We start from the raw sequence: 24,426 nt of genomic DNA, 5'->3' as shown, positions 1-24,426 counted from the left end.
TATTTATGAAAATAAGGGAAATTAGGAGAAAAAGAAGGTGGAAGGACATAGGTTTCATGTAAGGAGGAAAATGAAGGAAAATAATGCAAAATTGAAGAAAATAGAGGCCTAATTAATAAAAAGTCTTATGGGGATCAATTTATAGCTTTTTGTGAGTTCATTTTTGGAGCTCTCATTTTCTACTCCCTCTCATACTCTTGGACACTTCGAATTTTCTTGGAGCACTCTTGGAGGAGTGTAGCATACATGGGATTTGGAGCAAGAAGGCAAAGGAAAAGTAGGAACGTGCAAGAGGACATAAGGTTTAGCAACTACAACAATTTTTCTTGCAGGTACTGAGTTTCATGTATGATTTCCTTACTAGTTTTGGCATGCATGACACGTGCATGTGGTTTCTTGGTCATGATCTGTCATTGGCATGGAGGATTTACGCGATTGAAAGTAGATTTTCTTAGCCTTTCAATTTCTTGGATAACCATGATCTTGTGGGTTTTATATTTTTTTTCTGGTTGGTGCTTGTATTCCTTTGGCTATGGGTTGCGTTATTAGTTCTTGGAAGCCTTAGTTGGACAAACGCTCTAGAAGCCCTGTAACAACTTGGGTTGAGTTACCAGTCCTAGGAGCCTTGGTTTGGAAAAAGCTCTAGAACCCCTTAGAGTGTTGAGTTACTAGTACCAGAAGCCCTAGTTTGAAAAACAATTTGCAATCTTGGCAATAGTTGTGGGTTGAGTTACTAGTCCTAAAAGCCCTACTTGGAACAAACACTCTAGGGCCCTAGACAACTTGGGTAGAGACCAATATGGTGATGGTTAGTGATTTCAAACCATGAGGTGGAATCACGAGTTGAGGGTTGAGGTGGTTTTTCCTCTGGATGACCTAGTTTTTTTTTTATTATTGAGTTTTTTTTATGAAATCCCCCATTCATCCTTGGAATATGGCATGGGGGTGATTGGTTGTAAAAAATATTTGGTTCATTCAATCTATGGTCGGGTGCTTCACGGAAGTCCCGAACTTGGTTGGCTTATGAATTCATTAAGAAGAGCTCTTTATCCTTGGTATTTCATGTGTAAATGTATTGGTTCATATGTGATTAATATGGCTACCATATCCTTGTTATTTATGTTGGTTATATGATGGTTATGAATGTTTGTATGACAGACCCTATTGTTGGCTACTATGGGCCTGAGCCAGGTTTGGAAGAGTTATTTAGCCAAACAAATCCCACAGCTATCGGCCCTTTCGGCAACATCCCGCGGAGCGCGAACTGAGGTCTCACTTGAGGTAGCAGGGGTGGGTGTTGGAACTAGGTTTACACACCCTAGGGATGTCTTCGTGTGGTCTGGGAGGTCCGTACACTAGTTTATAGCTCCGCGTTGTTCGCACCACTCTATAGTGATTATATTTTTCTTATTACTGTACTGTTCTATTTTTATGATTCAGAGCTATTCAACAGGGTCTTTAAGCAAACATTTAACCAAAATAATCGATTCACGCACAAAATGAACCCAGATTCACATACACTTATCACACTTACATTAACCAGATATAGAAAGGTAAACCATAAAGACAGATGAGTGATAACACAAAATTTACAGAAGAAAACTTATCTTTATTATTATTCTCCACCCTAGATCTACCCTGCGCATTCAGCTGCAGGGGTCCACGCACATAGCTGCGGACTTTCCAGGCCTCTGTGCACATAGCTATAGAGCCTCTACCTACTACCCAACCCTTGGTTCATACTTACAAACGCTTTTAAACTATCTCTTTCAAGCACTCATTACATTTCAGTTTATCAAAATTCTACCCTCTCTACCCATAGAGCCTCACTCTATTTATACCCTTCCTTGGCCTACGACCCCCTGCGTAGGCCAACCCTAGTTACATTTCTTTACATTGTTTTCAGGCAGGCTACCCTTTGACTCAACCTATTACAATTCGCGCTCCACACGTTCAATGGAGTCTTTACCCCAACTTTTACCCAAAATATCCAGCTGCACGCCCTCTAACCATTGTGTGGGGCTTTCACTACCCAACGGTCCCCCAACACAATCATCATGACTCGTCTCGAGTCACTTGGATGATGTGGCGATCTTTTCATGGAGGTCGGTTAGCATCTTCTATGCGTCACTTGTTCCAACAGCAAATTCTTCCATCATCCGTTGCGTAATTTCCACTCACATGGTCGTTAACTCAGTCTTTGGTGGCACCGCCCCAATATTGGCCTCCCTTATCTTAGCCAAGCACTATGTAATAACAACAGTCGACATGGTTCCTTTGATTCTATCATAGGCTTCCTGAACCTTCCGAGATTCAGTTTCCAAGCGCTGAAGGGTTGGATCCTCTTGAAGTTTCGTGAGTGTCACAATCGACTGTGTGAACAGGCCTGTACATTCCTTGATCATCCTCATAAGAATTGTGTGGGTGGTGGTGATGATGTTCCTTCATTGCTCCATGATCTCAGGCGACGTCGTCGACTGATTCAGCAATTTAAGCTCTGCAATCTGCACACTAAGCTCCTGATGGATCTGCGTAGCCTCCACTTTAGTGTTACAGAACCCAGTAGCCAACTTTTGAATTTGGGTCTCAATAGGGAGATTAGCTGGAATCTCTAATTCAGGGGCACTTGAGTAAGCTTCCGTGACAATCCGCTGTAATTGATGGTTCTGTGTGACGGCTTCGTTCCGTTGGAGGCACAACTCTTTGAGATTTATTTTCTACTCCTAGAGGATTTTTTCGGTACGGCCTTCCCATTTGCAGAGCTCTATTATGGCACAGTCCTGGAGCTGCTACAAGCTTTCTCGTGGCAATGCAGCTAGGTTGAGTTCCATTCCTGTAAGCCATCCTAGCACAACTCTGTCCTCCAAGTTGTTGACGATCAATGTGCCTACTAGAATTGCAACAGAATAGGTGACTTGGGTCTTCAGTAATGGATCTGTAGCTGCCATACCAAAACCCTTTGTAGCAGTACTTTCACTTGCGATGTAGATTCCTAATGTTTGTAACTACATATGGAGCTCCCCAAAAACAATCTGCTGCTTAGACATAGCTTCATCCACTGCATCGTGTGTGGCCTCGCGAACGGTAGTTTCGATGTCATTCAGGTCACCTTTGGTTAGGGTGGTCACCTCTCTATTTTTCTTAGAGGCCTTCACCTTCTTTCACTACTTCAGCCACTCTGGTGTCACTGAGCAATATAAAGGGGTCATTATTTCATGAACAGTACCTACAACAGTCGCTTTCCATCTTTCCTTTGTGGCAGTGAATTCCCAAGGACACAGATGTAGTTTTTGTATGTATGTGATGGTTCTATCGCACGACTTCTCAGCAGCTTGGTCCCGTATCCCGCACCCTCTTTTAGCTGCATGGGGTGCTAGGACTAGGTTTCCTACAGAGAGTCAAGTGGGAAAACCCCTAGGATGGGTCTTCTATTTTCCGACTAGCCTAGGTCATAAGCACTTTATACATTCTTTCGATTCTACTGTTGAATTATGGCACACACATCCCTATTCTCGCTGGTGTAGTCGCAACCATGCTAGTGGAGCCAATTCTTGTAACAGGAAAGGAGAGCTAGCCACATTAGTTTCATTTGGTAATTCCTTCCTGTAATCTAGGTAGGCAATTTCTAACTGCAATTCCGCAATTGCTTTGTCCAGCTTCAGACTTCGTGTGCGAAGTCGGGCCCTAGTTTCTTCTAACTCATAAAGTAGTATTTTTCCAGGAAGAATGGTTTCCCAAAACTGTTGAACTCTGTCGCGGATGTTGCCCTTGGTGGAGTGAGCTACACCTGTAGTGGTTGGTTGGGCTGTAGAGGGATGGTCCAGTCAAATGATCAGTCGTCCGATGGGCATCTATATCCTTCAAACTACCGCTTTATGCCATCGTGGCCGCTGTGTACATCCTCTAATATGGACTTGAAACCATCGCCTAAATCCCAGCTTCTGCGGCTCCCTTCTAGGTATGCACAACTCGTCTTTAGGCACCCTAGGCTGCTCCTAGACTACACATAGTGTACCGGGCGGGGTGAGCTATGCTTCAGATGTCACGCCATTCTCCTCCGCTTGTGATCTTTCTTATGTCGTTACACGTCGTACTAACCGGGTCACCATATTGCATTTGAGTGTCGTAACGACCTGTAGTCAATTCTTCCATCACTCTACCTCCTCCTTAGAATCCCTGGTGCAAATGCTATCACATTCCCATGAGGTTATTCTATTATTGGCAGACTGCATTCGATCTGGGTCTTATGTTGTTATTTGATAAATGCAAACTAGTTCATTGTCACTTTCTTCATCGTGTATGGGTTCGTTGTAGCATTCTCTTTCCGCTGGGTGCAGCAGAACTACTACCCATAGTGACTTCTTTTGGAATGTCATCTTGCATCTTTAAAAGTTAATGATCCCCTTCATTGTTGTGGCCCAATCAATTCCGAGCAGTGCAGGGTAAGGATTGTTATCATCAAAAATCTCTATAACTTCGAAATCGGTTTGGGTATTGACGCCATCGATATCCACTATTACTCCATGCAATCGGCCCATTGGTAAGATCTTTTGTTGGTTGGCCATTCATAATTAGATCGGGGACCATTACAGTGCGGGTTTGCCCATACGCTCCCAAGTTTGTTTAGTTAGTATGTTTCCATCCGAGCCTAGATCTAGGATGATTTGTTCCATTTCCTATTCACTGATTTGTGCGGTCAGTCTCATTTCTCATCAGGGCACATAACATGTCTTCCTATCTTTTGAACAACCTGGAATTCGCTAGATCCGGCACACCTAGTGATGAGGTCTTGCAACCCTTGAACAACCTCACAATCGTGCAACAATTTCATGCAGGTTTCAAGAAAGGTCATGACCATGGAGGGGTCCATTCCTGCCTCCATTTTATCCCTTCTTCCTAGGGTAGGAGCTTTCACGAAGCCCCATTGAGCTTCTCTTAGCCCTGTCTTCCCCTGTTTTGGCTCAGTGTTATGTTCCTGCATGGGTAGGTCACATCTCTTCCTGTCTTCATTCCCTCCTATAGTTGCACTGCTTCTTAGTACCATATTTATACTCAGGTCCTCTTCATGAGGTTCTGCGCACATCATTTGAATATTCTGGGTTGGTGGAGAGTGGAGTACTCCTTTTTCGCTCAATTGGGAAATTAAGACTGGACAGTCCACCAATTCGTGATCAAACTGCTCATAGTAAGGACATGAGATCCTGGTTGGGTTCATGCAATTGCGAGTGTAGTGTCCCTATCCTCCACAATTATAACAATTCATCTGTCAACAGCCCTATCCGAGCCCCAATACTCTTCCCCGACCACATCCTTGGAATCCTCCCCATACTTCAGTCTATACCTGGTAAGCTGGGGTTCTTTTTAGCATCAAGTCATAACTTCGACATGTTCACTCATCGTGTCTTACCGATCAACAAAAGTTACAATACAACTTTTGTGAGGTTTGGGTATACTTTTGTAAGAGGTGGCAGTTATCTGTCGCATGCTTCCCTCCCTCCTAGTAAATTGCGCACCAGAGCATAGGCGTGGCACTTGGTCTTGCTTCTACTTCCACTTTTAACGACATCAAGCTGCCTCCCATTAAATAGTTCGCAAAGACAGGACAATGGTCCTTATCATGTGCTTGGCTTTTACATTTAATACAACTTACCTCTGGGTGGACATCTAGTCTGGAAACTCTTCCTTGCTTCAAGCTTTGCACTTCCAGACTTAATTTTTGAAGTTGCATGTGGATTTTCTAAACTCCCAACCCTAGGTCTAGTATTGGGGTTGCATGTAACCTCATTGTTGTTTCTAGCACCTCGGCATGGGTTGAGATCTTATGTTGTGACAAAGCTATCCTCAGATGGGGTGTTAATGATTCCACAAACCACACGTAATGCTGCCCATCTCTTAAAGTCATGTTAGCTTCGTGAATATTACTCTTTAACATTTGGTCTAGATACCATGGAGTTTGACTAGGCAACATTACTATCTCCTTGAACCCAATGACCGATTGGGCTTCAGACTTTGGTCAGCCAAACTCTTTATTAAGTGCATCCTGGATCACCGCTATTCCCTCATTCAGATGGTTGGTTGAGTATTTTATGTACCATGTTAGCACGCAGTCCTATAGTGCACTAACCAACATGGCCTTTCTAATGTTTTCATCTGTTATGCCTTGCACATCCCATACAGATTTTATCACAAACCAGAACTGACTTGGCTCTTCATACCCTACACCTTGAAGTGTCGGTAACTTGACTACGGTCACCATCCTTGCTTTTAGTGGTGGAGAGGGTGGAGGAGGGGTGGTGTGGATGGAATCGATGTGGGTGAAGCAGGTGGTGGTGTAGACAGAGTTGGTATCAGTGGGAAGAATTCCTTAATCAACCGAACCACACTTCTTGGTGAGAACCTAGCAAGGTCTTCCTTGTCTTCCCGCAAGATAGAAATCAAAGGGTTGTTCTCTACTTCTCCTGCTCTTCGATAACCCTTTCCATTTCGTGTTACCCCAAACATCAATCTACGCGTAGGATCTTTTTTTTGCACAACAACATCTTAATCCAAGTATTTAATGATTTGATGCACTTACCCTGCGGTCCTTGGAGAAACTGCCTTTATGCTTCACTATAACTTATGGTTGTATCTATCACGAATTCAATGATAAATCCACCTATGATTCGATATACCTAGTGATCTATAGCATGCGCAAGTCTATCTTTAGTGGCTTCCAACCTGTGCACTAGTTTTGGAGTCCACACTATCGGCTGGTCTAATCTGCACCTCCCCATGTTATCAGCTAACTTCACGATCCACTCATACAATTCTATCAGAAATGTTATGAAGAAGATCTCGTGTATATCCGTGAATATATAGCGATCCAACCACTATTCCTTCGATACTCGCGAGTTTCTGTTTTCCTGAACCGTGAACTCGTGAAGCTTCAACTCCCACCAATCTTCAAGCTCTTTCTTCATAGGATTCCAGTATTCCCACATTAGGCACCCCTTAGGTAGATCTTGGTCCTGGCAACGGAACCATTTGTTGGCTGCTATGGGCCTGACCTAGGTTTGGAAGAGTTATTTAGCCAAACAAATCCTATAGCTACCGACCCTTTCGGTAACAACTCACGGAGCGCAGACTGAGGTCTCACCCGGGGTAGCGGGGGAGGGCGTTGGAACCAGGTTTCTGAACCCTAGGGATGTCTTGGTGTGGTCTGGGAGGTTCACACACTATTTTACAGCTCCGCGTTTTTCGCACCGCTCCAGAGTGATTATATTTTTCTTATTATTGCGTTGTTCTATTTTTATGATTCAGAGCTATTCAACAGGGTCTTTAAGCAAACATTAACCAACATAATCGATTTGCACACAAAATGAACACAAATTCGCACACACTTATCACATTTACATTAACCAAATATAGAAAGGTAAACCATAAAGACAGATGAGAGACAACACATAATTTACAGAAAGCAAACTTATCTTTATTATTATTCTCCACCAATACATCTAGATCTACCCTGCGCTCTCAGCTGAAGGGGTCAACGCACATAACTACAGAATTTCCAGGCCTCTGCGTACACAGCTGCAGAGCCTCTACCTACTACCCAATCCTCGACTCAGACTTACAGATGCTTTCAGACTATCTCTTTCAAGAAACCATTACATTTCATACTATCAAAATTTTACGCTGTCTACCCATAGAGCCTTGCTCTATTTATACCCTTTGTTGGCCTGTGACCCCCTGTGCAGGCCGACCCTAGTTACATTTCTTTACATTGTTTTCGGGTGGACTACCCTTTAACTCAACCTATTACAATTCGCGCTCCGCACGTTCACCGAAGTCTTAACCCTAACTTTTACCCAAAATGTCCAGTTGCGCATCCTCTAACCATTGCACGGGACCTTCACTACCCAACACCTATGTATAGTTCTCATCATTTTTTTATTATGAAATGAATGAATAATGAACATGTGACCTAATAGATGATAATGAATCTATTTTCATAAGGCATCAATTCATCTTTACGAATCTCAAATAAGTATGCGACCCCTATGCTTAGTTATGTTGTTATGACCTGTAGATTACATATTTGTGACAAGTTTGACGAAATGCATATCATGGCTAGTAGGTGTCCACTCAAATCATTGATTAATTTTTTGCATTATCAATCTTGTTTCAATGCTATTTATTATTTCTGGAAGTTTAATGAAGTTCTAAGCGGTGGCCTGAGTCCTGGCCCTGAAAAAGTGGCACACAATCTGAGGTCGCTAGCACAAAATGACCTAAGAAAGGCCATAGTCACATGGATTCCTTGTTGTGGGAGTGACTAGAGGGTCCCAATAACATGCATATATTGTCATGGGAGCGACTGACTCTCTAGGGAAGTGAAAATGCAAGTTGTCTTTGGGGTTGGTCTCCTAGGAGGGTTGGTTAGCTCCTGGAGGTTTTGTAGCATGCGTGGAAAGTCATATTAGTATTTTCATGTTGGTTGAACTTCCTTAACTATACATGTGGATTTGAATGACATCATAGTAGCCTTGTGTCAAATGTTTACCCTGGTGGATCAATTATCTTGGGTAAATGTGGGAGTAGGGTGTTAGAGAGCAGTATCAGATCATGGTTCACTCCTTCGAGTGGATGCGCGGTGTGTGTTGGTTGTGCATACATGTTGGTTGCATATGTGTTCCTTATGCTTGTGGTTTATGTACTTTCTATGTATGCATGGTAGTGGTCATGGTTTCAGTGGTGTCACTATGTGAAAGTTTGTGGTGTGTTGTTGGATGTATTCATCATGAGTATATGTCAGTTATGCATTGGTTATGTACGTCATTGTTTATATGTTGTTATGCATATATTGACATGGTTATAGTCATCGTCCATGACATCATGGTATGTGGTCAGTATGTTCATGCATTGCTAACTAGATGATGATGGAGATGATTTTCATATACTGTTGGGATTATGGCTAAACATATAATATGCTAATATGGTTGCTCTTGTAGACACGATATCCTCCCTAAATTATACTGAGGTATGTTGGTTTGTTTATGATTTGGTTTAGATGATATGATATACCTTGTAGGAAGAGAAGATCAAATATGACTAGCATAATGGTAGACTATAGTTCATGAGACTATCCATATGGATCAAATGAGTAACATGGTGTTGGGAAATCTTCTGACATAGAAAACACATTGAGAAGCTTCAAGGCATAAATAAGGAGTTTCAAAGAAGATAATGTTAGGGTCATAGAGGCACGGGAGAAACAAATAGAGGTTAATGAATTCATCCTTCAAATTTTGTTGGACTTATAGAGAGGGGGACCACTTAGGATCAGTCACAGACAGGAGGACATGACTAGTGGAGCCTATTGTAGAAAATATCATCATGGACATAGGTTAGATAGAGATGAAATGATTATAGATATCATGTTCTTGGATACATTAGATAGATGTGGAAATGGACATGGGATATTCTAGTTCTGGTACAGACAGGTATCACGGTCATCATCAATATCATCCTTATAGGAGGAGTGACAAGGGATATTTTCAAGATGAGTTTAAGAAATCAAAGCAATTTACACTTTATGGAGAAATTAATAAGTCATAGGATGTCGAATCATGGCTACATGGAATGAATAAGTTTTTTCAATTTCATGATTACTCGGCAAACATGAAGGCCAAAATAACTACATTCATTCTTAAACGTAAAGAAAATATCTAATGGGAAGATGTAAAGAATGTCAGAGCTATTAATGAAGAGTTGACTTGGAATGACTTTGAGATACTATTCAGGAATAAATATCTATCAGAGAGATAATATGACAATAAGGCAAAGGAATTCTATGAGTTAAAGATGTGAATGGCTGCTGAGCACACTAGCATATTTTTGGAGTTACTGAGGTATGTGCTTTATCCGAAGGAGGAGAAAGCGAAGATTCCTAGATTCATCAGTGGTTTTCCAATAACATTCAAAGACATGATTGAGTTTGATGAGCCTAGATCATTGGAGGTGGCCATCCAGAGGCTAAAGCATTGTTATGGTCAATCAAATTGAATATCTGAGACTAAGCACGATTGGAGAGGTAATGCAAAGAATAAAGGAAAATGGGATAAGAAGCAAGAAATCTTGAGGAAATAGGGAACAAACAGAATTCACCATCGCATAAAAAGTTTAGTGCATTTGAGAGAGGACAATAATTTCAATCTAAGGAATAGAATAAGGGTGTAGGCTAGAAGCCTTTACATTGTTGGACTTGTGGGTCATAGACCGTAGATCTATAGTGCTTAGGAAGTGCATACCATGGAGTATGTTGGATAGATTATTGTTCCTCGAATTTATGAAGCATTGGATAATAGGAAGGAAAATCACCAGGAATCTATTATTGAGATTGACAATAAGCTTTATGATCAATTTGTTTCTATTTTGATTAACCTAGGATCTAATTATAGATATGTTAATCCTAACCTGATGGATAAGTGTGGATTGAATAAAGAAGTGCATACAAGATCTTGGTTAGTGAGGATGGCTATGTTATCCCCTACAATGTCCCATGTTGAGGAGTAGAACAAAAGAGGTAACTTTAAACCACTTGTAGTTTAGTAGCTAGCCCTACTAAACTAGAGGGGGATCTCTCTAATGATTTCTCAGTCAATGACTGGAAGAGAGATGGATTTTAGTCTAGATATAATAGTTTTAGTTGAGTTTTTGAAAATTTAGGGTTTTTAGGTTGCTGGACCAAGGATCAGAGAAAGAAATTACGTTAAGGTCTAAAAGGTTTGCAATAGAAGGCATAAAGAGGAGCAAGATAACAATGTCTTGTGATGGATTTAATATTTTGGTCAACGTACTGTAGTGTATGAAATCTTAAGAAACCATAATGAGCATGCATTAGCATGAATTAATTAATCTAGAAGAAGAGATACATAAACATGATTTTCCACATAAGTAGAGATTTGAATCTAAAGAATTCTTCCTATATGACTGTAAGGAAAATCACATGAAGAAACCAAAGCATGTTAAGAGAGATGAATTCATTCATAAAAAAGGATATGGAAGAGAAACAACACCACAAACTCACTACACAAGTATTCTTGAAAAATAGCTGCAACTGCTCCTTGATTAACTATGAAGTCCAACCCCTCTCTCTCAATGAGAAATGATACATGTAGACTATAATAAGCCACTTCTCCATATTCAAGGGTTCAATCCCTAAGTGGAGGAACATTTTCCAAGAATCTCTCAACCAACCAGAGAGAGTGAGAACGTAAAAAACAAACTCTTCTCTTAGACTTTGATTTGAGTTTTGCTTAATTTATGAGGCCTAATTAAGCACAAAAACAATATATCATCCTAATTTACTCCATAATTACATTGTTAAGACTTTGAAATATCAAAATTACATCACAAAACCAAGATCTAGTGAATGTAAGGTGAGGAAAACTGCTACAGGTATAAGTGTAGCACATTTAGCCATAAGCGCAGCGCACTTAGTCATAAGCACAACGCCATGTTGCAAGAGGATTTTGGAAGCCTTTATGAAGTCAAATTTGAAATATTAGAGAATGGTCAACTAGAATTTCCTGTCTAGTTTCCATAACAACTTGATTTTTTGAAGCTAACCCATGGGAAGGCCTTCAAAAATTGATTCTCCCAAGGTGTCTCTATAAGCGTAGTGCCTGCTTCAGAATAGTGGTAGAAAGTGACATTTTGACCTGATTCTTGGCTACTTCTCCCAATTTGTCTTTAAAAAAGCTTGAAATATTAGTTATCTAATAATTATAGGTGATTATCTATCCAACAAAACAACTTTTTTGTCATTTGGAGGTCTGTAGTGAAAGCATAGTGCCAAGGCGCTGCACCTATAGCTCGATCAAAGTTATGGGTTTTTCTATGAAACTGGGCTGCAAAGATGGATACATATATCTATAACCATAAATATCTTTGGAAAAAAGAGAGATATTTTGTATATAAGGATGGTTTAGAGCAAAACCTCTCTCATTTTCGGGAAATTCATTTTCATTTTCTCAGAATTCGTGCCACAACATCATGACTAAAACAGGAAATCAACTTGAATTTTTTTTATTTTCTAATATAAGTCTCCATGAAAGTTTCATATATCCCAATATATGATACCTCTATAAAAAATGAAGGAGTTTCTTGTCCCTTGGTATATTATTGACAAAAGTTTCTTCCACTTTTGTTAAGTTCATCTCCATTTGGTCATGAACACGCTTTGAATAAAAACCATCCCTGTGTGTCGCAAATGACCCCTCGATGAGTATGTGAGGCACTGATCTCTTTGGTGTTAGATATCTCAACTCTTGAGACATGTCCTCCATTATTGTACTTCTTATTTTCAGTGTGTGTGGTCTTTGCTTCTAAGGTGAAACCCAAGCTCACTAGGAGGAAGAATTAGGGTTTAGTTTTGGGAAAACAGGGGATTTTGTTAGATGTGAGGAAATTTATGGAAATGAAAGGGATAAGGAACTGGAAAAATTCTAGGAAAATTGGGAGGGATAGTGAGGGAGTTTAGGGAGCTAGGGAAAGTGAAAATTTAGAATTTGGGTTAGTGGAAGGGTTCCAAAAAAGAGAAACATTGTCTTGTGGTTTAGAAGGTGTGCTCTGTCTAGGGTTTAGGTGAAAATGATGAAATTCGAGAGTGGGTTTAATGGAGGGTATTTAGGAAGGTGTGGTTCGGATATATGAAGGTGTATGAACAATAGGATACACGTTTTAACAAAAATTCAACATGGAAAAGATGAAATATTTGATCATTGTTTTAAAAACACTGAGAGAGGGAAATGAAGCATTGCAATCACAATTAAGAGAACTAAGAGATTATTGAGCTTCATGAGAGACCGCCAACCTATATTTTCTGCAACAAAACCTGAATATAATGGAAGAAGTCACTACAAAGAGGTTTGTAGCCTTGGAATGAAAATGTAGTAGTTGCTAGGATTTATGAATGAGATGCCAAATTTTGATGACTTTGACCCTAATGACCTAATGGTGACAGAGAGCTAAATGAGGACCATCATGATATGACTGAGATGATTATGATGACCTTCCAGAGATGGCAATGGTTGGAACATGAAAATCTTAAAAGGAGTAGCAATAGAAATAGACACACTAGGAAGTGACCAAATTTTTATTTTAAAAACCTAATGGAATCATAAAACTTGACCTCAAGAACCTAACAAAACCTTGTAAGAGCATATTTAATCACTGGTGACTGACATGATTAGAAGGCACTAACATTCGCTCCAGCTGGGGATGGCAGCTCCTTGTAGGTGTCAAGAACACTGTAGACTAGGTGATGAGCCTAGGTATTACAACAAGAATGCTGCAACTCCTAGGGCTACCAACTTTACTTATCAAGCCGTGGTTCGTAAAAACTTGGAGGTGATAGTGCTATATGCACAGGTGAAAGTGGAGGTACTACCTATTGTCATTGCTCATCTGGAAAGAGACCCCAGGAGTTCCAAGCCAGACTTCTACAGGGTCAGAAGAAGCTTAAATCATTGATGGAAGAATAGGAAATCTATCCTAAGGGAGAGCTACTTCTACTGTGGTATTGAAGAAGTCAACTTGCAATTCTAACTCACACCATAACCTAACTAACTAATTAAACAACTACGCTAAGCAGAATTGCTAAAACAATCACTAACCTAAGGCTATTATCTAAGTTGCATATGAAAAAATCATTTAAGTTATACTAAGGTGTACAAAACGAAACTTAAGCAAAATTGGTTTTCAAGCAGAAGAGCAATCGGAGGTTGAAATAAATGAAAGGAGGACATAAGGATGTAGTAGTGCATAGGGACTGTTGGATCGATCAATGAACAGAAGATGGATGGTGTAGATCTTATCATGAGGCTTAAGAAAATAAATGGATGAATGAATCAAGGTAACAAACGAGATGAATGGCTGAGATCTAATCACGGGGATGAAATCAAGAGATGGATAGATGAGGTTAACAGGAGTAATGAACAGATGAGATCTGATCATGTGGGTGAAGACAGGGGATGGGTGGACAAGGTTAACAAGAGCAATGAACAGTTGAGATCTAATCACATGGGTGAATTCAAGAGATGGACGATGAAGATCATATCGCAGGGAAAAGAGACGTACGGAAATGATGGAGTAGGTTTCTAAGGTGGTAAGTAGTTTCTCACGTGCCCTTCAGGCTGTAAGCAGTATTTTTGAAATTTCACGTGATTAGCCTTACTGCGCAACATGTAGCATGAGAAAACCACATTTCTCACATGCTCTTAGGTGGATAACATTCATGCACTTATCCACGCGAGATTTCACAATAGCCATTGGATCAGGTAGGGCTGATCAACAGTGGAGATCGGCCAAGCTAGTTGCCAATTGGGTGAAGTGACAACCATCGAATCAGGTGAGGGAGATTGATGGTGGGGATTTAAAGTGGATAAAGTAAGTGGTAGACTCTACATGAGGCATCAGTTGGAGAAAATAATGAATCAGATGGTGATTGTGAAGGTTTGTTGGTGATCAGACCACGAGGAAGCGATGCATGAGGAATGTGCTGAAGGTGGTTTCAAATGAAAATGATGGAGAAAACCAGTGAAGGTGAACAAATAATTTCATCAAACAGCGAACTCCATAGCTCATGCAAGAACCAGAAACCTTTGTTTTTGGGGCTGGTGAAGGGCCTCTTCCTCAAGTCATGGTCCTAGAGGGAGGAGATGAGGCCGAGACACTTGCGCACAACCTGATAGTGATATTTTTCCTCTAACTAACCTGTGAACTGAAAGAAGGAATAAATGGAAGTAAACAACAAAAAATGCAGCTACTAAAGCAAATGAATAGGAAAACCACAAATAATCTACGCTATATTATTGTGATGAAAGTGAAACTACTTAAGCAAATAAACAGTGAAAACCATAAGGCTACTTAAGCAAATGAACAGAAAACCCTGAAACTACTTAAGCAAATAAACAAAACAGAACTCTATGCTAGCATACATGTACAATAAAGAGGAGTTGTGGTTGCTTGGGTCGGGCCCTAACCCAAGAGCTTTAGCCCTCAAAGTTAACTCAGAGCTGGCTTAAACAAAACTCATTCTTATTATAAAAACCGTGGGTTACAGAATAAACTGTCACAAGTATTCTTGCAACTCATAAATAAAACAAAGTTTTTATAACTAAAGTCCAAGTCCTACTGAGGTCCTAAGTCTCTCTACTTATATATTTGTAGTCTATAATGACTTCCTTAAACTGGTTTATGTCAGTTTCACTTGCTTGGCTATCTTCTAGTCCTCATGATGTGGTTGTTTTCACTATGAGATGGTGGAGGAATATTCGAATGGAGGGGTAGTAAATGGGGAGGATTTACCTCCTATAGTTCCTCTCCCTTGTCCCATACGAGTTTTAATCAAGGTATTTACCATAGTTCCTTGATTTTATCTTTTATCCTTGCATTTTCCTTGCTTTTATCCTTTATTCCTACATTATATGCACATTAGGCCACAAAACAAAATATCCAACTCTAACTCATCTCATAAACAAAATATAGTCAAAAGTATTCAATAAGTTTTGAGAATAGTTGGTTTGACTAAGCTAGTAGGTGAATTAAGGCCAGTTAAGGCCCATATAATTACTCAATGATCAGGCCCATCATCACCCCCTACTGAAATTGTTGCTTATCCTATGAACAACTTAGTGGCTCTGGTAGCCTCTCTGACATCCTATGCTTCTCTTGTGGTCTCTTCTTCTTGTTCATAGAAGCCTGCTTTCCTTTCTACTTCTTCGCACTGCCTCTTTTCCTCTTCTTCTTTGATCTTCAAGATGTGTGGAAATGTGTTCCATCTCCTTTAGCAGGTATGTATATTATCATCTCTTATTAGCTTAAATATATCCTCAAAATGTGAAATTTCTTGCTCTTGGACAGTAAGATATCTAAGTGCCAAATGAGGATCACTTGCAATGAGATTATGGGTGCTGATTAGGGCCATGGGATTTGATTGTTTAGCTCTAATGAAAGGAGGTTCATTTTTCTCTCTAGTCAACATTCTTTTCATCTCTGCAGCCCTTGACTCCTCATGGTTCATCCATGATGCAAAATCCATTAATTCTAGATCTCCTAGATTTGCATTAGGATCCCAGACATTCATGTCTATGAGGGTCATGTTGTGAAAGTAAAACTCAACCATTTTGGCCCTATCCTCTAGTGCACTTTGATTACAATGATTAATAAACTTCTTGTAGTCCTGAAATGGCATGGTGCTCCTACGTGCTAGTGCTTTAATCTGAAATTGCAGCCATTGTTCTCTGAGGTAAGGAGCATAGGATCTAGCTGGCATCCTACACTGGATGGTTTCCAAGGAGAGGTTGGCCATACATGAATAGGGAATTTTGTTGATTCGCTTGTTTGATTCTTGTTCTCTTCCTCGTTCTGAAAGATAGAGGGGTTTGCCTCATTCTTTTCCCTTTTTCCTTGGCTGGTGTGCTGAGAGAAGTGATGGAAGTTGTTGCCTTCCTCTTAGGGACTTCTGGAGACACTATAGATGACTCCTCCTTTTTTTCTTCCCCTTCTGTGTCAATGCCTTCATTGTTTTTCACATCTTCTTCCTTTTGTTGTTCTTTCTCATCTCCATCAGTTTCTTTCTCTGTTTTAGCATCATCCTCCTTCTCTTTTGCTTCATCATGTTCCTTTGTATCAATTACTTCTTCATCCATCTCATCCCTATCTAGCTCTGTATCTTCTTCTTCTTGTTGCTTTTTCTCCTTCATACTGACAAAAGGACTAACACCATAGATGAGGGTTTTGATGTCATCCTCTAATGGCAAGTCTCTCAAAACTGACCATGTTATAGAGATCCTAAGTTTTTAGAGGGAATCCTCAATGACGATCTTGATCAATCCATGGTGAGCCAAATATTGGGAATTCCCTTCCTTTACCTTGTTGCTGGAGTCTATGAGTGATTGTATTAAGAAATAGGGTATGATGAGTCTTTGGTGAAATGGTGTTTCTACCCCAAATCTTAATTCTTCAAACATTCTAAAATGGTAGCCATAAACAACATTGTATCTACCCTCACATGAGATATACTTGATGAGCATCTTGCTTGTGAGGCTTGAGGAGGAAATGAGAAAATTCTTAAGAAAACAGAGTTTCTTGTGTATGTAATCCACTAGCTTTTTAGAGGAAACTGGCCACCTTTTTACTTATAAACCAACTACCTCTTAACCTTTACAAGTTTTGATCAAATGATGCATATGAGTGAGTGAGTAGGATACTTACCTATGGCCTTAATGGCACACTGTAGTTGTCAAAGATCAGATGTTTTGTTGATGGTCATTCTTCTTCCTTCTCTATTGTCTACTGATGGTTTATTGGCTTTTGCAGGTGTCTGTGACTGAAGATTTGATGTTGCTCCTACTGTTGTATGTGACTAAAGATTAGATGTTGCTACTGCTGTTGGTGTCTGTGAGTTAAGATCAGATGTTGCTGCAGTTAGAGCCATGATTAACCTCAGTCTGAAGGAAGGCAATCCTAGGATAACCACAAACCAAGCTTAACTTGGTAGCTAGCCCTACCAGGTCAGGAGATGGCTCTCTCCTTTATGGATCTCAATTAAAATGACTGCATGAGATGGGATTTTAGGCTAGGTATAGTAACTCAGGGAATTTTGATTGAATTTGTTGGTTTTGTTTCTGGATCAAATGGAGCCAGGCAATTTTGGGTCCAGGAAATCAAATCAGGATGCAGGGTGTTCTATGGGGCAGGGTAGGTAGGTGTTTTGGAACATGAAATTGAGCGAGATGATAGGTCTAAGACTGGTGAGGAGCTAAGGAGGGCATGAAAATATAATGTATCCTTCTCAAACAGTAGAAAACATAGAAAACTGAATGGCTTCCCAAGGAAGAGCACTGTAAACAATGAATTCTACCTATCTAACTTGATATCATTCAGCTAGAAGCATTGAATTAGATTGTGGCAAACATAAAACATGAGAAAAATTGATAATAGAAGAATAAACTATGCAAAAACACCATACCACAAGTATCCCATAAAAATAGCTGCAAATCTTGGTTTATTTCCTTGCCAAACTGTTGATAAAGGTGTACAATGTAGCTCGGAGCATCCAAGAGAGTCCAACCTTTGCTAATGACAAAAAAAATACATAATATAGACATCAAAACACTTATGCTAGCCATCAGGGGTCAAAACCAAAAGAAAAGGAGCTGTTACAACCATTTCCAAATAGGGAACAAGAATATAAGCAGTGGAACAACTTGCCTCTATAAGCATGGAAACTGATTCATTGACCCCAAAACCACTTCAAACTGATGAATCTACCCTCTAAGATCATTTCACTATTACATTTACATGCCAAATCATTAATTACAATCATAAAATCATCCACGAAGAGAGAGAAAGTCAACTTTCAGCGAAAGTAGGCGAAAATTTGATTTTCTGGCAAATTGGTTAGAAGCATAGTGCCATGAGCCAAAAGTGCAGCGCCACTTTCCACCCACAATTGGAGGCCTTCCACTTAGCCATATTTATACCAAGATGGCTCATTTAAAGGTGTTCCTGTCTAATTTCAAGAACAACTTGAATTTTTTCATTTGGAGGTCATTTGCCCCTCAAAACTGAAATCTGCCAAGGCTATTTCTGTGTGTCCAAAAAGAGGCAGAGAGGTCATTTTTTGGTAGTTTTTTGACCTTTTGGTGACCTAGTTTTGCTCCAAAATTGCTGAAAATTTCAAGGATGAATGCTCTCATCATGATAAATCCAAATATATAATCCTTTCCTCCGACAAGTTCTCCATGGAAAAGCGCAGCGCCACCGGGCCAATTTCCTATTTTCAAAAATTTGAAAATTTGAAAAAGACAAAAAAATCATCAAAACTTGCCCAGATTTGGCATGGGACACCACCATTAGTTTCTTTGATGGTCTAGTGAGGCTTCAGCTAATATCTTCAAATTATCTTGCTCCTTTATGCTCTTTAAAGCCTTCCTTAACCTAGCTTTAAGTTTCCTGATCCTTATGTTACAAATTTTGTTTCGGGGCAAGTAATGGTAGGCCATGTGGCGAAGCATCTTCTTGTCCCTGTTGGCCTTCTCAATCAGCCCCTCAAGGTGTATTTTGACCCTCTCAAGCCAAGTTTCCCTATCATTCTCAATCTCTTGTTCAATTTAAGTCAACTTGACATTAGCCTCCTTGGCCTTTTGTCTGTTCTCTTTTATCATTTGTAGCTCCATGAGGACTTGTTTGTCGCTCAATTGTTTGTTTTCTTGCTCTAAATATTTGATGATGAAATTATCTCTCTCTACATTATCTAACGAGGATTGTATTTCAGCTTCTTTTTCCTTTATGATCATGTCTTTGACAGTCTCGGATCCTAAGCTTCCAAGTCGATAATTTCAACTCCATGATGAGTAAAGTGCTGCTGTGGCTCCTCATGCTCAACAAGATTGAAATCTCTTTCCTGCTCATCACTAAGATCCTTCTCTTGCACATTTTTCTTGCCCTTACTTTTTCCCTTGCTTTTCTGCTCAACCTGTACTTATTTTGATGAAGAAGAAGGCAAAGCCCCTTCCACACCTTGTGGAGATAGCATTTTCCTGTGGCCAAATGACGAAGGTAAGACCTCTTCCACACCCTGTAGAGATAATACTTGCCTAGTAGCTGCAAAACGTTTCCTACCACCCCTCTTATATGTCACAAACACTGGCACTCCAATAGTTTCAATCTCTTTGAATTTTTCATGGCTTGAAGGTCCACCTTCTTTATGATGTACTGATGAAAATATTTTTGGGACTTTGAACGTCTCATGAGAAATGAAATTCTCCCATGGCATGTTAAGAAGGTTCAACTGATGTAGAACAATGATTTTAATCAAAGAGTAATGGTAAATGTTATTCAAGTGCTGGCAGTATGGCTTCCTCTGTACAATATGTGCCATCTTTTCAATGTTTCTAAACATGAAGTAAGGGATATTCATCATCTTTACTCTAGTGAAATGCATGAGAAGTCTAATGTGATATGCATACAACCGGGAGAACCTATCTTCACAAGTGAAGTACTTGATAATGATTTTCATCAAGGGAGTATATCTGTCTTCCAAAAACTTGAAGGGGAATACTCTCTTCATTTGGTCTTTGTATCTAGCCTTGATATAAGGCTCATAGTACTCCTCATCAATATACTGACCTTTGTACCAATTTTCACCCACATCTGGAATTCCTGTAGCCTCTGAGATGATAGCTGGTGATATGGTGAAGGTTATTCCGGCAAGGGTTACTTCATTACAGTGAAAATGTGTCACAAATTTCCTAGCCAACTCATGATGAAATCTGACTCTTTCAATCATCTCATAAAAATCAAAGCATGCCTGGTGTCAAAAGTAAGAAATGGCAAGTGGACAGGCTTGTAACTCCCTCAAACTAGTAGGCTCTTCTCTGATAATTCTTCCTCCTTTATAAGGCTTCCTCTGTTGTATGTTTCTCTCCCTGGAGCTGTCACTAAATGTCTCTTGCTCATATTCATAATCACTCTCTTTCCATTTTTCTCCGTTGGTTTTGCAAAATGTGGTTTTATATGGTTGTTTTGTGGATAGTAGTGTGGAAATAGGATGGAGGAAAGGAATGGGCAGAGTGTATGGAAAACAGAGTGTGAAAATGTATGTGTGAATAGAGTTTAGGGATGGGAGTAAGGGTTTAGGGGTGTGAGTAGGGTTTAGGGATATGGGTAGGGTAGAGAGTGTAAATAGGAATTTAGGGAAAATGTATGAGGGGAATGGGATTTAAGAAATATCGTATGTGGGAATGAGGTGTAGGGAATAATGGAAAGTAGATAGGGAAAATGAAACAATAGATAAGTGAGGAAAACTAGGGGTTCACCCTAGAAGCTAGGGTTTAGATTTAAATATGCTAAGCACCAAACTTGGCAATCAAAACCCTAACACAGTAGATATGACAATTGTACTTACTTTCAAGAGGGAGAAAATAAAGATTTTGAGGTGAATTGGCAGTTTTGGAGCAATGAGGGTGATTTGGCACTTGGCTGGGAAAAAGTGTAGTGCCTCACATAGGTGTGCAATGCCACTCTAAAAGAGCAGCACTTGTGTAAAAATACATTGGGAAAAGCTTCCAGGTGCACAACGCCAACTTAGAAACGTAATGCCCTCCTCAAAAGTGCAGCGCCACTCAGATTTTTCCAAAAACGCAGCACTTGACTTGTATTTGCACAATTTTGCTTGAAATCGCTCCTTGGCTCTCCTTTTGGCACTTTGAATCTCAACACTAGCATAATGAAATGAAAAATAGAAGGATGGGCTTTATATGACTTTCAACTTTTTGATTTTTGATGGTGAAAACCCACTTTTATAATGTCTATGTGCTTTTTCAAATACTCTGTTTTTTGATGCTTGGTTTCTTTGCTTTGATAGGTGGACTGATGCTCAAATTCTTTGATTTTTGCAGTGGCAGTACTTTGGCAAGATCACCAGATGTCTAGGAGCAGCATGGAACCATTATTACATATGAGAACATTAAAATTACATGAAATTTGAAGATAAAATACAAATGCTCTGTTTTCACCTCAAAACTAGTTTTGAGGTGAGAACTTCATTAAGCTTACAAATTAACAAATTATGACTTTTTGAACATTATTTGACCTCCCCATGTCTTTGCTGACCAATATTAGCAATCATCACTAAAATTTGACCATGGTGATAAACCCTAAGACCTAATGAGATCAAAACCCTATATAATTGATGAAATGAACTGAAAATGAGCATGAATCATTGACTGAAAGGTATGAAAGGAGGTCAAAAAGTAAAAATCATGAGGCAAAAACTAAAGTATACCCTACCATCAGTAGATCCATGACCTAATGGAATGAAACCTCATTGGAATGGGACTCCTAGTATGAAATGAAAAAGAGTAAATTTTTATCACTGATGGCAGTGTGAAGACACTGACACTAAAAGTTGCTGCTATTAGCGTCTGTGACTGAAGATCAGGCGCTACTGTTGTTGTTGGTGTCTGTGGCTAAAGATCAGATGCTACTACTATTGCTGTGGAGCTCCTGGATTACCACTTGGAAATGTTTGGTGGATCTTCTTGAGAATTTCTTGATCATTTTGTTGGCTAGTGCTGTGAGGATGTTGCAATGAATGAACAAAGGGAGTAGGAGTGTGTGTAGATGTAGGGATGATGGTAATGGATGAGGTGAGGGATTAGAACATGTCTAGAATGAATTTTGGGTATGAAACCAATCTACCATTCAGGGGATCCTGTAGAAAACACAATCTTCACTTGAATTGAAGCAATGAAGCAAAAAGCAATGGAATTGATGGAGGGATGCATGGTAAGGAGTGGACGAGATGAATATATGTGAGGCAGGGTTCCCTTTGGATCTTCTCTTTGCTCCTTGATTGCCTTTCTCATCAACCTGCAAATAACAATTATGTTTTTTTCTTTTTCTTTTATTATTAAATATTGATCCAAAAATGGATCCTGGATAAACCTCTATGTCTAAAAGACTTCATATAAGAGGTAAATCTTCAAAAAAATGGCCTAAAAGGCTTTATGAAGAAAATCACATCGAAGAAGGTCCAAGGCAGATTTAAGTGAAAAAGGGGAGCCACCCTCGATCGCTGATCACTGACATATAGGGTCAGAGGCAGCTATGCGATATAACATAAGGGACCAGGCCATGCGACATTGTGATCACTGAAATCGGTGGATCGGCATCGACCGATAGCATGGGGCTTAAGGTGGGACCCCCAGGTCAAGCAACATTGTGATCGCCGAAATCGGCAGATCGGCATCGGCAAAGGCCATGCCATATGCACAGAACCCTGGGTCTATGTGATATGCGATTGCGACAAGTCGCATTGCAATATCTCATCGGAGCTACACAAAGGAGCAGGGCTACACATATATATGTGTGATGTGATAATTGGACTTGACGAGGCTATACATGATAGTTGATATATATTGAGATCCGTCAAACGATAGTTTTCTATGTATTTTTGCGTATTTCATTTATTAAACGAAATATGAAGGGAAGTGTCGATGCGTGAAACCAGACCGGAAAAGGTTTAGGAATGCAAATATATTATTTCAAGTTCGAAACAAGCGGGATTTCGGGAGGACCAAAGGTGGTAAGAGTTTTTGGTTGGGCTAGGCCCAAGCCCATACATTGGCTGCCGTGTGTCCAGGCTTTGGAAACCACTCTTTAATGGTGGTTAACTCCCATACGCATGGGTCGCCCAAAATGAACCACAGCTGTTGGATCTAGATCTTCCAGATCAACGGTGGAGATGCAATAAGTAATTAAAAGGTGGACTCGATAGAATTATAGGATGGATTTATCGATATTTGAAGTTTGGTGAAAAATGTTTTGGAGGATTTTTCCTGTGTTTGAACGTATTTCTTTGTGTAAACAGAGAACATCTATTTTGGGAATTTCAAAGGCCCAATGGTCCCTTCCATTATAGCACAAGTGGCCACCTTCCCTGAAAGCATTAACAAATGATTGTTAAATGCTCAGAAGGGGATTTGAGTGGACGGAGGCTGGGAGACAAAGAGCCTAAAGGGGAAAATGAACAGACACTCACCGATTGGCTTGAAAGCCATGAATGTTAGAGACAGGGAGTTATTGTTGGAGTTGTTGTTGAAACTGAGCATAAATAGGGAAGCTAAGGGTAAGAGAGCAGCCCAAAAAGGCAACAGCCAAACAAGTAGCACAAAAAGAAAAAGCTGAAGCACACGTAGCCATTGGAGTCACTTGGAGTTCAAGTGGAAAGCCAGAGGGTTGTAAACTGATAGAGTGATGAAGAAGCCACAGCCAAGAGCCAGAGCTAGATCTAGAGCCAAGAGCCAGAACCAAGAGCCAGAGCCGAGAGCCAGAGCCAGAGCCAGAGCCAAGAGCCAGATACAAGAGCCAGAGCCAAGAGCCAGAGCCATGAGTGAGAGCGAGAGTTGAGAGCTAGAAAGCTGAGAGATTCAAGAGCCAGGGGATAAAATGGTGTTTGAACTCACTGTTTCTATGTAAAACAACAGGAGTTGGGCAAAGATCTTGTAGAAAGGACTTATACCATAATCCCAGAGAGCCTGGTTGAGTTGACTAGAGCTCACGGAGATGTACCCCAAGAGTTTTTGGTGAACTCTTAATTAATATTGTTGTTTTGTGTGTGTTTTATTGCTACATTGTCTCTGCTACTTCATTCACTATTATATGTATTTATATATGAGTTCAAGAACATAAACTTACAGCACAACAATAGAATTTATGGCATATGATCAGTTAAAAACAAACACGAGCATACACCTATATTTTCAAGCTTTTTTAATTCCGCATTGTTTAATCAATAACACTTGGGAATAAATAAGCTTTGGAAGTGGAAGAGGTTCTTATAAGTTTGACAAGAAGCCTTCAAAGCCACATTTT

Source organism: Pinus tabuliformis, chromosome 3_1 (genome assembly GCF_031772625.1).
Source record: "Pinus tabuliformis cultivar Carrire ecotype Pingquan chromosome 3_1, CPIR1, whole genome shotgun sequence".
NCBI lineage: Eukaryota > Viridiplantae > Streptophyta > Pinopsida > Pinales > Pinaceae > Pinus > Pinus tabuliformis.
The sequence above is the reverse complement of the archived record's forward strand: the minus strand, read 5'-3'. Positions refer to the sequence as shown.